Source organism: Mytilus californianus, unplaced genomic scaffold (genome assembly GCF_021869535.1).
Source record: "Mytilus californianus isolate M0D057914Y unplaced genomic scaffold, xbMytCali1.0.p SCAF_2, whole genome shotgun sequence".
NCBI classification, from domain to species: Eukaryota; Metazoa; Mollusca; class Bivalvia; order Mytilida; family Mytilidae; genus Mytilus; species Mytilus californianus.
In genome coordinates this window covers 99,785,555-99,802,601 of record NW_026262668.1, presented here as the reverse complement: position 1 = coordinate 99,802,601, position 17,047 = coordinate 99,785,555, and the positions used below count along the sequence as shown (strand labels likewise).

General features: G+C 31.8%; 1 protein-coding gene and 1 long non-coding RNA gene across 3 annotated transcripts in view; both read left to right on the top strand.

The window, feature by feature from the left end:
* LOC127730543 (DNA mismatch repair protein Mlh1-like) overlaps positions 1-17,047 on the top strand; it is a 176,397-nt gene that overhangs the window by 61,812 nt on the left and 97,538 nt on the right. The gene's annotated exons all lie outside the window — the stretch shown is intronic.
* Positions 1-17,047, top strand: part of LOC127730564 (uncharacterized) — a 41,622-nt gene that overhangs the window by 22,617 nt on the left and 1,958 nt on the right. The window lies entirely within an intron of this gene.

Below are 17,047 nucleotides of genomic sequence, written 5' to 3'. Positions count from 1 at the left end.
ATTAAGTTGTGTTTAGTTATTTCTAAAGAGCAAACATATAGTGCACAGTATTAGATATATATAACATTTAACATTTAATGATAGATTTTTTGTTCAACTAATAATATACCAGTACTTAATTATATAAGCCAATGATATATGGGTGACAAATTATTAGAAAATATTTAACAGGGAAAATCTATTATATTATTTTACACCCTTTTCAAATGTGAATGTATGAGGGTCAAAATGATTTTATTGTAAATTTTAAGTAAAAAAAATTGATGATACTTACTTAAAGCAATCTATTTGCGCCAATGCTACTTCTGCACCACTTCATTTTGAAAACTATAGGTTTATGCCAATAAAACAATCATACAATTGCTCCAATTTTATCAATTTATTCATTTTTACTGGCATATATCTACTAAATTTTTTTAGAAAGTTGCTCAGATAGCATATCAGTTGCTTTTCATTTACATGCTGTTATCAAAATTTGTTTTTTTCTAGTTTCTGAGTATAATTTTCATGTATAATAAGGTTTAATACCACACACAGAATAGCTGTACAAGATTCATCTGTAAATAGCCTAGCACAACAAGACTTCACTGTACATCTCAATCTGATTTCTCTATTTTTCTTAATAAATGCCTGACAGAATTTGTAATCTCTTACAATATGATAGGTTTCCCTCTATCAGACTATTTTATTGAACAATATATCAGACATCTTTACATGTGAAAAACTATTCTATTACTGAACAATTTATTTGTTGGTGAGTCTTCTTAAGTTTGATGAGTGTTCTGTTTAATCTAAAGTCGATAGGTTAACAATACTACATGTTACATGTATAATATAGGTAAAAAAATATACAGGTAAATGTGGCGCAATTTGATTCCATTTCCTGGCGCAATTATTACCATCAGAAAAATAGAAAGTCGTGCAATTGATACCTTTTCAAAACTGTAATTGGCGCAAATTGATTCTGGTCAATTGTTAAAGGGATTACTATTAAAAGATTTTTTTTAAATTATTAGGAATGGACATGTGGAAAGTCATTAGAGTAACAAATATGCACCTGATTACTATACAAATATATAATATTTTATAGAAATGTTTTTGTTTGTATAATCAATTATTCATTCATTTCAGCAAGCAAGATTCTGAGTTCATGACTGCAGGAAAATACCCATAGTAGAGAATTTTTAATTTAACATCGTGTGTTCATTTTTGCTTAAAAGCAGATTATATGGTTATAAAACCAAGATAGATTGAATTATATTTTTTTCATTTTTTACTTGCTGGAGCACTCTCTTTTTTAAACAAAGTTAGTTTTATTTTATAATTATTTAGTTTTTATTCTGAAAAAATAAAATTTTACTCTATTTTAAAGACAATTTTATAATCTTACTTTAAGCTTTTGCCACACGCACTTTAAAAAAATTGAATATCTTACTTTTAGCTGTTTTAGTATTGTCACATGTATGAGACACATCCCTTGTTAAGTCACTATATTTCTGAGGACTATATCTGGGAACTCTGCCCATAACGGAATGAGATGATGTAACTCATTGACTTATAGACGGATTAAGTATTCTAAAACTTCTCATTGTCATTTGCATTTTGGATTAATTTTGAGAAACCCTGACACACTAGTTCTCACTTAGAGTGTCAGGGTCTCTCTCAAAATTACACTAAGCTAACACCTTGATATTAAACAATATTGTGTAGTGATATTTGACTTGAGTATAAGCTACATATTTCAATGGTTACATGACTTCTTTACTAATTCTTAACTCTCAAAAGTTGACAGGTATTGTGTAGAGTAATATGCCTTATGGTAGTTACAAAATATGATTAATAAAGGGGGGGGGGGGGTGGGGCTAGGAAATCACATCACAAATACGCATTCCTGAAATATTATAAGTGTTAATGTTGGAAATGACAGTCCAACGTAACTGTTGCTTGGTTTTCAACAATGTCAATGTAAAAGATGGGAAATCAAGAAATTAAATGATTCTGATTGATTGTTTTCCTTGATATTGATTTATAGAAAACTGAAAATGTTATTTCTATAAATACTAGACAAAATAAAAACAACAGAATATAATCAGCCAAAATTAATTTATTAGAGTAAGGAGGGACTTAGGTACACATTAATAAAAGTAGTGAAATGAGCTTTATTTTGGATGTTGACTGTATGAATTATGAAGTACTGTTAAACAATGAATACCTTATATACAAAGTGGGGTTGTTTCCCTTTGTTAGCAACCATTTCCCAAGAGATATCTAATCCCTCATAAAGATAAGACTTAAATGTATTAAAATCTTCTACTCACTATGGTCTCATCCTGTACAACAATATGCAATGTACTATGAGCAGTACAAAAAAAGTAAAATATACTGAAAAAACAGAAAATTTTCGATCCTTAAGGGAGCTTGGCTTTCTGGATTTTTGATTCAGCCATGCTGGATCTATGCTATCACTCTGGTTTTGGAGATGGTGCAGAATACTAAGTTGAAGACATATCATGTAACTAATTATGTGTTTTTATGACTTGCAGAAACTTTCTACGCTATTTAAATGATTTTAATCATCAACTGCAAACTTTTGACATGTTATTTGCCCTTAAATTAAGAAAAGATTGGTCGAATAGTGACTTTATTTTAGATAAACACTTGCATATAGTTCCTTTCTAAATCAAAATTTATGATGATTTACTATTTAAATCCTATGGAAATTATTACCAACAGACAATTTCTTTTCTTTTCCAATGGATGTCTTTGTACATTTACCTGTCCCTCCTTTTTATTTGTGGCAGGGCCATATAGTTTTACCCTTATCCTTCAATCTGTCAGTCCGCAACAAACAGTTATACAGACTTTTTTTCTAATTATCAATACATATTGAGCTGATTTTTAACTGGATTTTTGAAGGAAATATGGGTTATTGATTTGGGGATGTACAGCGGGCGGACGGGCGGCTGCCAAACAGTGTTTCTTCAATAACATGAAAACGCTGTGATGATTTTTACAGCGGATGACCGTGAGGGCATTCCGGTGTATTATTATTGCCAAGATTTACATTACGTAACTTTTGTTTTGAGTTTTTAACCGATCCATAAACATGATGAATACGTAGACATCATCAAGTGCAAACTAACATTCCTTATCGCTTGTTAAAAATCATTTCTTCAATGAATACTCATCAAATACTTTTTAAAGAAGATAAATTAACAATATTAAAATGTTTTGTTATATGTATATACATATAAGTAAAAAATCATTAATATCTATGCACATGCATGCGGAAGAATATCTCAAGAATGTTTGCAATCTCAAGGAACGATAACTCTGCATTGATGATTAAACATTTTTTGTGGGAAAATATGAATGCCTACTCAAATCCATTCTATTTGAAAAATCGAATTATTACAGAAGAGTGTCCACCATGCACTTGCACTGCACTATTTATATTATTATTATAGTAAAATAGAATGATATACAAATGCATGAAAATTATATATACATGTAACTGTAATATACAATTATAAATATAATATATAACAATAAACCAGAGTATACTTATTTGTATCACTACAATATAATAGTCATTACAGTGAGGTTGAATTCCCTGTCATTAATTTATCATCCAAGCACAAACTTGTCCCAGAAAAAATTATATCTGTACATTAACCTCACTTTCAGGTATAGAGATGTGATTTTTTTTCTGAGACAAGTGCTTGTTGGACCATCCACAAGAACTTGCGGTCATCCGATGTTCAGTACTTCAGTACTTTGATTTTTCATTATTATGTAAGTCTACTATGAAGAGTTACAGATCAAGTTCATGTTTGGTTCTGCTGAAATTACGGGCTTTCGTTGGACTTTGAAAATTTCATGAAAATAGCAGTTATACGGACCATTTTTCTAAACGCCTTCACATATTGAGCTAATTTTTAGTATGTGAATCTACTATGATGAGTTACCGATCGAGTTTAGTTCGGTTCCACTCCACTGATTTTTGTTAAATAAGGGTCTTTGAACTTTGAACATTTTGTGAAAATATCAGTTATACAGACTTTTTTCTAAACGCCTTCACATATTGAGCTGATTTTTAGTATGTGACTCTACTATGATGAGTTACTGATTGAATTCACATTTGGTTTTGCTCCATTGATTTTTTGCTGAAATTACAGGCTTTGGACTTTGAACATTTTGTGAAAAAAACAGTTATACAGACTTTTTTCTAAGCACCTTCACACATTGAGCTGATTTTTAGTATGTAAGTCTACTATGATGAGTTACAGATTGAATTCAGGTTTGGTTCCACTCCACTGATTTTTGCAAGCGGGGCCATTAGTGTTGTACTGACAAATCTAGTTTTTTTTTTAGATAAAACTGTCCATTTTAATAATTAATGTATATGAGTACCACTGTACTTGCTATTGTGATGTGGGCAGTCATTGTAGGTAATGTAAATTCAGAAATTATCACGAGGTTATTATTATTGTGAATAAAGGAGATTTTAAGTAAACATTTATGAGACATATAACTAGCAGATTAAGTTAGCTAAAATAGATATATGAAGGTCATCATTGAACCTTCAAAAATAGTCCAATGTTGATTCAGATATTGAATTAAAAAAAAACCCAATTAAGATGTCCTTTATTTATCAGTTACAATTATTCAAGACAAAATAAAAAGTTATCAGTTTATATCAAATGAGTCAAGATAAATAATAATAATAAAATAATCTGACCTTATATATGTAAGCTGTGTTTGCATGCTGTATAGATGATTTCTACTGAACCTTCAAAAATGTCCTAATATATCTATGGTTGAAAAGGTTACAGTCAACTTGTTTTTCTATAACCATATCATTTGTAAAAGTATTAAAATTTTTGTCAATATTAGTTTTGAAATAAATGGCCTCAAACTATAGTATCTGTACATTATGGTCAGTTTGATATGTGACCAAGAGGTCAGGGACAGTCTATATGAACTTAAGTCTAATGAAGATTAAACTATATTATGATAAATACATTGCTGAATATGACATCATAAAATCTTTTAGCTGGTCTGCATTATTTAATGTCCATGCCAACATGGTATTACAGATGTATTCATATGTAATATCAAACTTAAAATTACATGTTTAGAATATTAGATAATCAAACAGTGGGTAATATTTTAACACCTATGTCCAACAGGAATGATGTAAAAATAATATCAGCTATTTTGTTGCCCCTGCCACTACATTGTAAGTGTCCACTGTATAATGTTACAAATTTCTCTATCTCGCCTTCCTTTTATCCTTCTACGACCAAACAGTTATCCAAACTTTTTTTGGGGTTATGACTGCAGTTATTGATTTGAAATTTAGCTACAGAAGTGTATAATGAAGACTTACTGATCAAGTTTGTGTTTCATACTGGTTTACTGACTTTTCGTATAATTATGCGGCTTGGACTTTGAAAATTTCATGATAATTCACTTGTTAAGACTTTTTGATATTAGTGTATAATGACCACTAATATTGAATGTCAATTTTATTCTAGTTGACTCATTTTTTGCAGAATTACAGCTCTTAGACTTCATGCACTTTGTATTTGTTCAGACATTTTTGGTATTGCATGCTGCTTTTATCTGGAGTTGATATTATGGTACATTTGTGTATAATTGTGTCAAATATATCTTGTTGCATTTAAATCTGGTTGACAGATTTTTCACAGAATTCCACTTTGTTTAGGTCACTTTTATTAATTTTTGTTGTTGAAATTTGCAAAATTTCAGAATGTTTAACTCTGTGTCAATAATATGGTTTCAGGAAAGCTATCATTTAATTTGATAAGGATCTGTCAGTTTAAAATATAGTGGAATTTATTAAGACTTCTGTTCGCTATGACACTTTGATACTTTATTTGTCCTTATTCCTAAAGATGTGTAAATAACAGAAACGATCAATCAGAGCATTAAAACTGTTCTGCTCAAATCATGAAAATTTAGTTTTAAAAAAATCCTTAATACATGTAATTATGAACAATTAGAATAGTTTATTTAAATTTCAGTTTCAGTTGTATCCTTACTTTAAAAACTTTCTAGTGAAGATAATAGTGTTGGTGACTTTTACAGATTGATATTGATTATTTGAAAATTTGTATAAATGGTTAAATTTAGATTTCATGTGAGAGATGTTGAGAAAAGTTTACTTTGTAGCTGTACAATATATATGGTAGAGTTTGTTTGTTGGTTTCCTAAGCTTTATAATGTCCTTCAGTAAGGAAACTTAGAATCCATTTCACACTTTCAAATCCTACACTTCCAACAGTTCATTTAAATTTTGACTATTTACTATTAGCTTGAAATACAGATCCTGTGGATCCTGAAAAGGTCTTCAGAAGAGAAAGTTTGGTAGTTCAGAGTATATATATCAATTATTGAAAAAGACACAATAAAATGATTATTTAGTAGTTAAGTACACAGTATCTCTAGTAAGGGCAGGTGAAATTGCAAAGTCTAAAGAAAGTGTTTACACTTATTTTTATCATAAACACAAATAAGAATATTTGCCTATTCTGATTTGATTAAGCTATGAAAGTAGACTATAGAATATAGCCAGGTAAACATATTTCAGCTTGTAATTCATGTATCTGATACCAGAGGAATGATTTGGTGTCCAAGAACCAGTCTGTACATTAGTGTTAATCTTCAGTAAGTGTTTGTTTTATAGTAATCACATAGCAAGAATTGTACTATTATGTCCAAGACTGAAGCTTGTTCTACAGGAACTTTGTTATTAGCTATGGACATAATTAATCATTTTATTTAGTACAAGAAAACTAATTTGAGTTATTTTCCTTTGTATACATTGAATATAAGAGATATAGTTAGACCTAGTGAATTTAAGTCCGTTACTTCAGTTTTTTTTTTCTTTCTTTATTTTTGTGTTGGTCAGGGATTGTCTTATTAACATATGATATATCCAACATGTCAAAATCAGAGGTGATCAATAATTATTTTTGCAGGAGTTATGTCCCTCCGAAATGTAAATTCAATGGAAAATTGTATTGGAGTGCACCAATCCTACAGTACATCTTTTGTCATATCTTTATGAAATTTATATCAAAGGTTTATATAAGCAAAACAATCAAGTTTGAAAATCAGTACCGATTAACTATCTTACCATTATGTCCAATTGAATTGTAATTTAGATTAAAGATTGCTTTGTAAGCACTCTTATACCTACATTTTGTGATATATTTTTATTAAATTCTTATCAAACTGTCATATCTTTTTTTGTTCATACGGGCCAACAAAGCAGCCAACAATGTGGTAGTGGTATGACGTAGTTACTACACGAAAGTTTTTAAGAATGAAATTATAAATGCTTTTTCATTGAAGCCCATGCACTCCACAGAGAGTCAAATAGAAAATGATCATGTCACTAAAACATCTCAGCTTAAGGCCTCCTCTGACTATTTGAAGGCTATGTATTGGCTATCTAAAGTTCACAGAAAAACGTTGCAGATTTACTTGCTACAACTCATTTAAAGCCTTGTTCTGTAATGAAAAAGGAATATATGCAAGATATACTTAATGGAACTGTTATGAGATGATTAAAGCTGTAAATTTTCTCCTTGTTAACATCCATGTACATTGGGCAATAAAGTTTATTGACAGGTTCTAGGCATTCCTATGGGCACCAATTGCACCCTTTAATAGCAGACTTGTTCCTGTATTGTTATGAATCACAGTTTATGGCCAAACTCAGTAAATATCTGTCTAAATTACATTTAATTGATAAATTTAAAAATACGTATTGTTACCTTGATGATATTTTTGCTTTAAATAATCAAATATTTTATAATTTTACCGGGGAAATTAACCAAGTGAATGAACTTTACATGTTCTAATGCAGACAGCAATAGTAGTCCTTTTTTAGATTTTAATATTTTAATTTCACAAGGGAAACTATGTATAAGAATTGTCGTCAAAAGAGAAGATATTTTTCGTTTCCTATTGTTAATTTTCCCTTTTTGGGCAGTGATATTCCTTTAGCCCCTTCCTTAGGTGTGTATATTTCACAACTAGTTTGCTATGCCTGTGTTTGTAGTCTCATTTTAGATTTCATTGATTGTAATTTATGTATAACTGGTAAATTATTCAGTCAGGGATTTCATTATTACAAATAAAATTATTGCGAAGGAAATAATAACATTGAGAATGGAAATGGGGAATGTGTCATAGAGACAACAACCCGACCAAAGAGCAGAAAACAGCCGAAGGCCACCAATGTGGCTTCAACACAGCGAGAAAACCTTTCCCCAGATTCAGTACCTCTTCATTTGAGAATTTAAATTTCCTTTTCACTTTGCAAAATTTTAAATACCCAAATGAACAGGTACTGATTCTTGGGAAAAGTTTGGCTGAACCTGTAGAAATAAAAAAAAAAAAAGAACAGGATGCAACACTCTTATTTTTACAGTGATGTTTTTTATAGAGCCCTTAAATATAAATATGATTCATGTAAACTCATTGATCCTAGGAATAAACTTAATCTTAAAGGCTATAAATTTAACACAGTAAAATCATTTAACATTGTTTTAATCGGTTCTAACATTGATTTTATTTTTTTTAAATTAAATCATAACGAAATATATTATAAGTTATATGGTTTGCTACTGACCCCCTACGAATTCGTAGAGGGTTAGTAAATCCATAGGGGGTGTGGCCAAAGCCCAAATCCTTAATGGATTTTACTCACCCTCTATGGATCCATAGGGTGTCAGTAGTGAACCGTATAACAAATTTATCGCACAAGGGACTTTTCCTGCCAAGTTTTGAAAAAAAATAAACAATGAAATACAATAACATTAATAGATGGCGTCACCATAGTCATAGTAAACGTGACATCATGAACCCCATATGAAGTCTATTTACCACATGACAGCGTAAAACCAATCATAACGTCAGTAATTTACCTGAGGTGTGATAAATTGCTATATATGTACAGTTATGAATACTCATGACCCTACAACCTTTTGATACCATTTTCATATATTTTGGCATTGCACAAGGTCATGCTTTTCTCAGACTGTTTATGACGTCTTTACACTAAATCCGTTGGATGTGTACTGATTGATACTTTCATCTGTGAGATCATGATTCATTTACTAGTTGTAATTGGTTTTGAGCAAGCTTTCTACAGGTTGCATTTCTGTAAATATAGACGATGCAATTTCCCAAAAAAGGAACTCCCTTTGCGGTTAAAACTGTGCTACTTTTACTATGAAGTTTTGCAAAAAATTATATCCTAGAATGGAAAGTTCATATGCACTACTATTTTATTCAAATGTCAAAATATAGGGCTGTGCGGCATATTTTCAACATTTATATGCCCCAAACTTGTTAGAGTTTAAACTTATACTAAGATTCTGTACTACCCCTACATTCACTTTGTGCCTACTTCAGAATTCAATTTTCACCGCAACAATATTATTTTATACTGGTAACAGTCCCAAGTTATGTATCTATGAGATGAAACTTAGAGATCATATCTGGGAACCAGTATGTAAACAAATCAAATTATCTATGAATATTATATATCTCCCCAAAAGAGGCATGGTTTGAGAAACAGCTGTATTTACAAAGTGCAACCTGTAACTGTGAGTACTATTTATAATGGTGCTTTGTGTAATTGTTTTTATTTTAGCTGTTTTTTGTGCTTCGAACAGATCTATTGACTTGAGCCTTTTTGCAACTGATTTTTAAACGACTGCAAAAAATTTGCAAAAGTCTTATAATGCAATCACGTCGTCTTCGGCATCGTCCGAAGACATTTGGTTTCCGGACAATAACTTTAGTTTAAGTGTATGGATCTCTATGAAATTTAATCATAAGGTTCAATACCACAAAAGGAAGGTTGGGATTGTTTTGTGGGGTGATGGTCCCAACCGTTTAGGAATTAGGGGCCAAAAAGGGGCCCAAAACAAGCATTTTGGGTGGGGGTCAATTTTTTCCCCTCATGATTTAAGAAATTATCAATTTTCCCAAAAATAAATTGGGGGTCACAATTTTTTTTTTTTTTTTTTAATTTATCATATTTTATTGAAATCTGTACATTTGTTAATGGAAAACATCAAGTACCAGTACCTTATCCCGGCCTCGTTAACATTAGTAAATAACATATTTATACAGCTGTTAGTTTTTGTTAGTACTATACATACAATTTTCCATACTTAAAAAAATTATATACCATGTCAGTAATATCAATAAAGATGCTTACCATTAAGATTATCAAACATATAATTATCTAATATAACAAATGCACAAGTTATGAAAAATATATAATTTGTGTTGTTTTAGTAGTAAAATATAAGGATATATAAGATATGTCTGTAGATTTTTTTAATTCAAATAATGAAAAAAAAAAAAAAAAACCAATTTATTTTGCTAATTCTTTGTATATAGTCTGAAAACAGATTTACTAAGTAGTGCGAAACAGCACAGTGTATTGCACAACAGCAAGAAATCTTCAATTGAATATAAATTCAAATCATATAACCAATTTCAAGTTCTTTGACTACATTTATTCTGTGTCAGAAACCTATAATGTGTCAAATATTTAATTACAATCCAAATTCAGACCTGTATCAAGCTTGAATATTGTGTCCATTTTTGCCCTAAGTGTTCAGGGTTGGAACTCTGTGGTCGTATCCAGCTGTGCTTGGCGAAGCAGTTTATTAGAGTGTGTTCATATGTTGTGCTGTTACACCACTATCCCAGGTTAGGGGAGGGTTGAATGCCTAAAAGCATGTTTAACCCTGCCACATTCTTAGTGCCTTTCCCAAGTCAGGAGCCTGTTTGTCAGTGGTTGTCGGTTGTTAATGTCTGTCATTTATTTTTTTAAATTAGGCTGTCAGTTTTCTCATTTGAATTGTTTCATGTCCGAGCCTTTTATACCTGACTATACCGTATTGGTTTTTCTCCTTGTTGAAGGCAGTACAGTGACCTATGATTGCTTATATCCACTTCAATTGAACTCGGGCGGACAGTTGTCACATTGGCAATAATACCACATTTCCTTATTTTTGTCTCGCCTTGACGGAGTCAAAAAGCGAGACATAGGTATGCTGTTTCCGGCGTCGGCGGCGTCAACAATGTATTAGTTTGTTATTAGGTCTAGTTCATGGTGAACCACTAGTGGTAAGTCAGTGATATTTGGTATGCAGTTGTATTAGCATTGGCACATCTCATTCCATGGAGATTATTTGGACCCGCCCCCTCAGTCAAGGTCTATTGACTTTGAAACTTTTCATAGTTTACATGTATTAGTTTGTGATTAGGTCAATTTATGGGGAACCACTAGTGGTAGGTCAATGATATTTGGTATGCAGTTGTATAAGCATTAGCATATCTCATTTCCATGGAGATTATTTGGCTCCGCCCCCATAGTCATGGTCTATAGACTTTGAAAATTTTGCTAAGTTAACATGTATTAGTTTGTGATTAGGTAGTTCAAGGGGAACCATTAGTGGTAGGCCAATGTTAATTGGTGTTCAGTTGTATAAGCATTAGCACATCTCATTTCGATGGAGAATATTTGACCCCACCCCCTCAGTCATGGTCTATTTACTTTGAAACTTTTGCTTAGTTTACATGCATTAATTTGTGATTAGATCAGTTTAAGATGAACTGCTAATGTTAAGTCAATGATATTTGGTACGCAAATTTATTGGCATTTGCAAGTATCGTTTCCATGGAGATTATATAGCCCCACCCCTGATCATGGTTCATTGACTTTGAAACTTTAACATAGTTTACAAGTTAATGTTTGTGTTTAGGTTTGTTTAAAGGGAACGACTTATAATATGTCAATGGTATTTGGTATGCAGTTGTATTAGCATTGGCACATCTCATTCCATGGAGATTGTTTAGCCATGTACCTTCAGTCATGGTTCATCTACTTTGAATATTTGCATAACTTACATGTTAAAGTATTGCTATTTTAATTTCAACATTTGCATTACCAAAATTACAAAAAGGCGAGACATATCTCTGTGATAACAGTTTATTATATATATATATGTGTTTAGGTCCGTTTCTCAGATACTATAAGCAGTAGGTCAACTATATGTGGTGTATAGAATGATTGTAAGGGGTACATGTAAGTCTGGCAAGTTTCATCTGACCTTGACCTCATTTTCATGGTTCATTGGTCAATGTTATTTTTTTTGTGTTTTGGTGTGTTTTTCAAGAATTGTAAGCAATAGGAAAACTATGTTTGGTGTATGGAATGATTGTAAGGTGTACATGTCTATCTGGCAGGTATCTTCTGACCTTGACCTCATTTCATGGTTCATTTGTCAATGTTAAGTTTTCCTGGTGAAGACTGTTTCTTAGATACTATAAGCAATCTGTCAACTATGGTTTGTGCACGGAATGATTGTAAGGTTTACATGTCTGCCTGGTATATATTATCTCACTTGACTTCATTTTCCTGTTTTATTGGTCAATGTTCAGTTTTTGTCTAGCCTGCTACGAAAGTCGCAGTATGCGAGACATAGGTATTACTATTCGTCCGTGGCGGCGTAAACTATTTGTATTAAGCTTTATATTTCAGAAGGTAGAAGACCTGGGTGCTGCATACCTTGTATGCAGATACCTTATGTTACGAAGTTTCCGTCTGTCATATGCCCATTGTTCTTGACCTCAATTTCATGGTTCAGTGACTGCTTGAAATTTTTTTTTGTCATGTGAATTTCTCACTTATTATGAGTAATAGGATAAATATATTTGGTATATGGGTTCCTTGCAACGTCTACATGTCTGTCAAACAGGGTTAACCTGACCTCGACCTCAATTCATGGATCGGTGATCAAGGTTAAAGTTATGTGATTAGGTCCGTTTCTCAGATACTACAAGCAGTAGGTCAACTATATATGGTGTAAGGGGTACATGTCAGACTGGCAGGTTTCATCTGACCTTGACCTCATTTTCGTGGTTCATCGGTCATTGTTAATTTTTTGTGTTTTGGGTCTGTTTTGTAAGTACTGTAAGCAATAGGTCTATGGAATGATTGTAAGGTGAATATGTCTGTCTAGCTGGTGTCATCTGACCTTGACCTCATTTTAATGGTTCATTGCTCAATGTTAAGTTTTTGTGTTTTGGTCTGTTTTTCAAGTACTATAAGCAATAGGTCAACTATATTTGGTGTATGGAATGATTGCTAGGTGTACAAGTCTGTCTAGCTGGTGTCAACTGACCTTGACCTCATTTTCATAGTTAATTGGTCATAATTAAATTTTTGTGTTTTGGTCTGTTTTTCAAGTACTGTAAGCAATAGGTCAACTATATTTGGTGTATGGAATGATCGTAAGGTGTACATGTCTGTCTAGCTGGTGTCATATGACCTTGACCTCATTTTCATGGTCCATTGGTCAATGTTAAGTTTATGTGTTTTGGTCTGTTTTTCAAATACTAATAGCAATAGGTCAACTTTAATTGGCGTATGGAATGATTTTAAGGTGAACATGTCTGTCTAGCCAGTATCATCGGACCTTGACCTCATTTCCAGGGATCATTGGTTAACATTAAGTTTTTGTGTTTTGGTCTGTTTTTCGATTACCATAAGCAATGGATCAGCTTTATTTGGTGTATGGAATAATTGTAAGGTGTACATGTCTGTGTGACAGTTTTTATCTGACCTTCACCTCATTGTCATGGATCTTTAAGAATGTTAAGTTTATGTGATACTTGTAGTAAATAAAATTGAGAATGGAAATGGGGAATGTGTCAAAGAGACAACAACCCGACCATAGAACCTTTATCTTTATGACTTTCAACATAAAATCAATGGACAGTAAAACAGGCGAGACATTTCAGCGTGTGCACTCTTGTGTGGTTTGGTCTGTTTCTTTGATACTTAAGTTTTATTACACATACTGGCCATATAACCCATAAAGTCAAAGAACAGTCAAGCCTTTGTACAAATGTTTGCTTGATGCTAAGTATAAATGCATTAACAATAAATACTGTTGAAATAATAATCATGTGTAAATATACAATGTATCAAATGCTGTATTCATTCAAGAATCTTCTACAAAATTCAAAAAATATTATTTTTTGGCAATTAAAAATAATTAGAGTTATGATTTCAAATAACGCTTTATGATATAAAAATGCTAACACATATGGGGTTGCATCATCTTGGGGGAAAGAACACTTATATCAATTAGCCAAACAATGGCCATCTTTTCCCTCAGAGCTACCAAGGTCTTATGTAAAGTTTGAAGGTCTTATAAGTTTATAAAGTTTTTGGTCATAAAGGAATAGCCCGGTAAGACCCCTTTTGTTCCCCAAAATATAGCATTTTTACAAATTTGTTAAAAATGTAAACTTTTGAATATTTATTGGAAAGCAGAATACTTTTGTTACATAAATATGGGCTATTTTTGACAATACATAATGCTCATGCATCAAGTACTAGCATCATTAATTCATGCAAAATTACTGAAATCTTCACAATTTTAGCATTTGTGCAAATATTTAGACTGTTTTTGTCTAAAATGGAGGTGGCTGCACTTGTGTTCAGTTTTGATATTTAAATATGTTGTATTTGATAATAATTCATGAAATATATAAAGGTTGAGACTGAACACGATGTGGCCACTTACATTTTAGACAAAAACCATCTGAGAAGTGACGTTTTATGGCATATTTGATAGATTTTTCATATTTAAGCTTGAATTTGAGTGTCTTAAATGACCAAATCAGTTCAAATCTTTTACATAAACTAATTGAATTGACTGAAGAAGACACTTAAGTGTTTAAAAAATGTAAAATATCTTTCATCAGATGTACTTAAATTTTAGGCCAAAATAAGCCCTCATTAGTTAAATGCAACTTTTCCTCCCCCAAAAAATTAGTTATAATTCATTTATATTTTTTAGAAAAATTTCATTTTCCTAATTGGTCATTCTCCCTTATTTGCATAAAACGGCCAATTGATAAATAAAGTCCTTTGTAATACCACAATAATTAATGAATGTATTACAGACTGTTTACAGGAATAGAAACTTTCCTACAAAATATAAATCATTTGAATTTTTTTTTATGTGCCTTTCTGAGTTTTGTGTTAACTCCTTTTACAAAACTGGGGAAATCTTTGTTCTTCATAATCAGACATTATATATTTAACTGTCAATACTTTCAGAGAAGTTTATCATAACTAACTGTTCAGAAGAAAACAAACTATAATTATGTTTGGTAATTAATTTTACTATGACTACCAAAAAGGTTATTTGGTATTTAGAATATGCCAACGTGTTCATTTTTGTCGTGCCTTGACAGAGTCAAAAAGCAAGACTTAGGTATACTGTTTCCAACAGCTTTGTAGGCAGCATCAACAATGTATTAGTTTGTGATTAGGTCAGTATATGGGTGACCACCAGTGGAAGGACAATCATATTTGGTATGCAGATGCATTAGCAATGGCTCATCTCGATTCCATGGAGGTAATTTGGCGCCACCTCCTCAGTCATGGTCTATTGACTTAGAATGTTTTGCATAGTTTACATGTAAAAGTTTGTGATAAGATCATGTTTAGTCAATATAATGATATTTTGTATGCAGTTGTATTGGTATTTACAAGTCATCTTTTCCATAGAGATTATTTGTCCCCACCCCCATATCATGGTTCATTCATTGACTTTAAAACTTTTACATTGTTTGTGTTTAGATTAGTGGAAAGGGAGCCACTTATGATATTTCCATGGAGTGTATGCATAAATTTTCGCGGAATTTATTTTCACGATTTTCATTTATCCGCCAAAATAAGCAGAAATGAACACCACGCGAAAATATCCCGCTTTACGGTATTTGGTCCTGCATCTTAAGTCATGGTTCAATGACTTTTATAGCAGAATATACGGTATGGGTTTTTCCTGGTGTTGAAGGCTGTACGGTTGCCTATAATTGCTTACATCCACTTCATTAGAACTTTTGTGATAGATTTTCTCATTGGCAATCATACCACATCTCCTTATTTTTATATTGGAATGATTTGCATACTGTGAAAGTACTTTTATTTGTGGGTATCATTTTTTGTGGTTTGAGTAAAAGTTACATTTTTTTGGGGTCTTGAATTCGTGGCTCTCAGTTTTCTAAAGAAAAAAATTAAGGAAAGAATTTGAAGCAATCAGAAATGAAGATTCTTGAAAATAATCATACTTGGATGGAGAGTTGTCTCATTGGCACTCATACCATATCTTCTTATATCTATATATGTTGTTTTATAATGATTTGTGAGACATTGCAAAATAAGGTATTCGTTTTCACTTACTTGTTCGTCTTTCATTACTGATAACATTCATCAAATTTTTAATAAAATTGATTTCATAAATAGTCTGATACATCTATGCTTTCAAATTGTCTTGATTGAAGGAAATTGCAAAGTAAACATTTTAATAATTGCAAGGGTACTAAGAAGTGATGACACTAATTAACCGAGATAGAATGATCAACAGATTAAGGATCATCAATTGTGTTAATTGGGTCATAAACATGTCACTAAAGCAAACGGTTACATAAAAAAATGCTACAGATGTACTTTGAAATGTAGAATTAATTCAAAATGAAATGAAAAAGCAAGCCCAATATGATTTTTTGTCGAGCATGAGACTTCTGTCCGTAAAACTAGACTTAGGGATATTGATCTTGCGGCGGCATTACCTAACTTCTTAAAAGCTTAATATTTCAGAAGGTAGAAGACCTGGATGCTTCATACTTTTTATATAGATGCCTTATGATATGAAGTTTCTGTCTGTCATATGTCAATTGTCCTTGACCTCAATTTCATGGTTCTGTGACTACTTGAAAAAAAAGTTAAGATTTTTTGTAATGTTAATTTCTCTCTTATTATGAGTAATAGGATAACTGTATTTGGTATGTGCTTACCTTGCAAGGTAAATATGCCTGTCGGGCAGTTTTCACTTGACCTCAACCTCATTTCATGGATCAATGAACAATGTTAAGTTTTCGTGGTCAAGTCCATATCTCAGATACT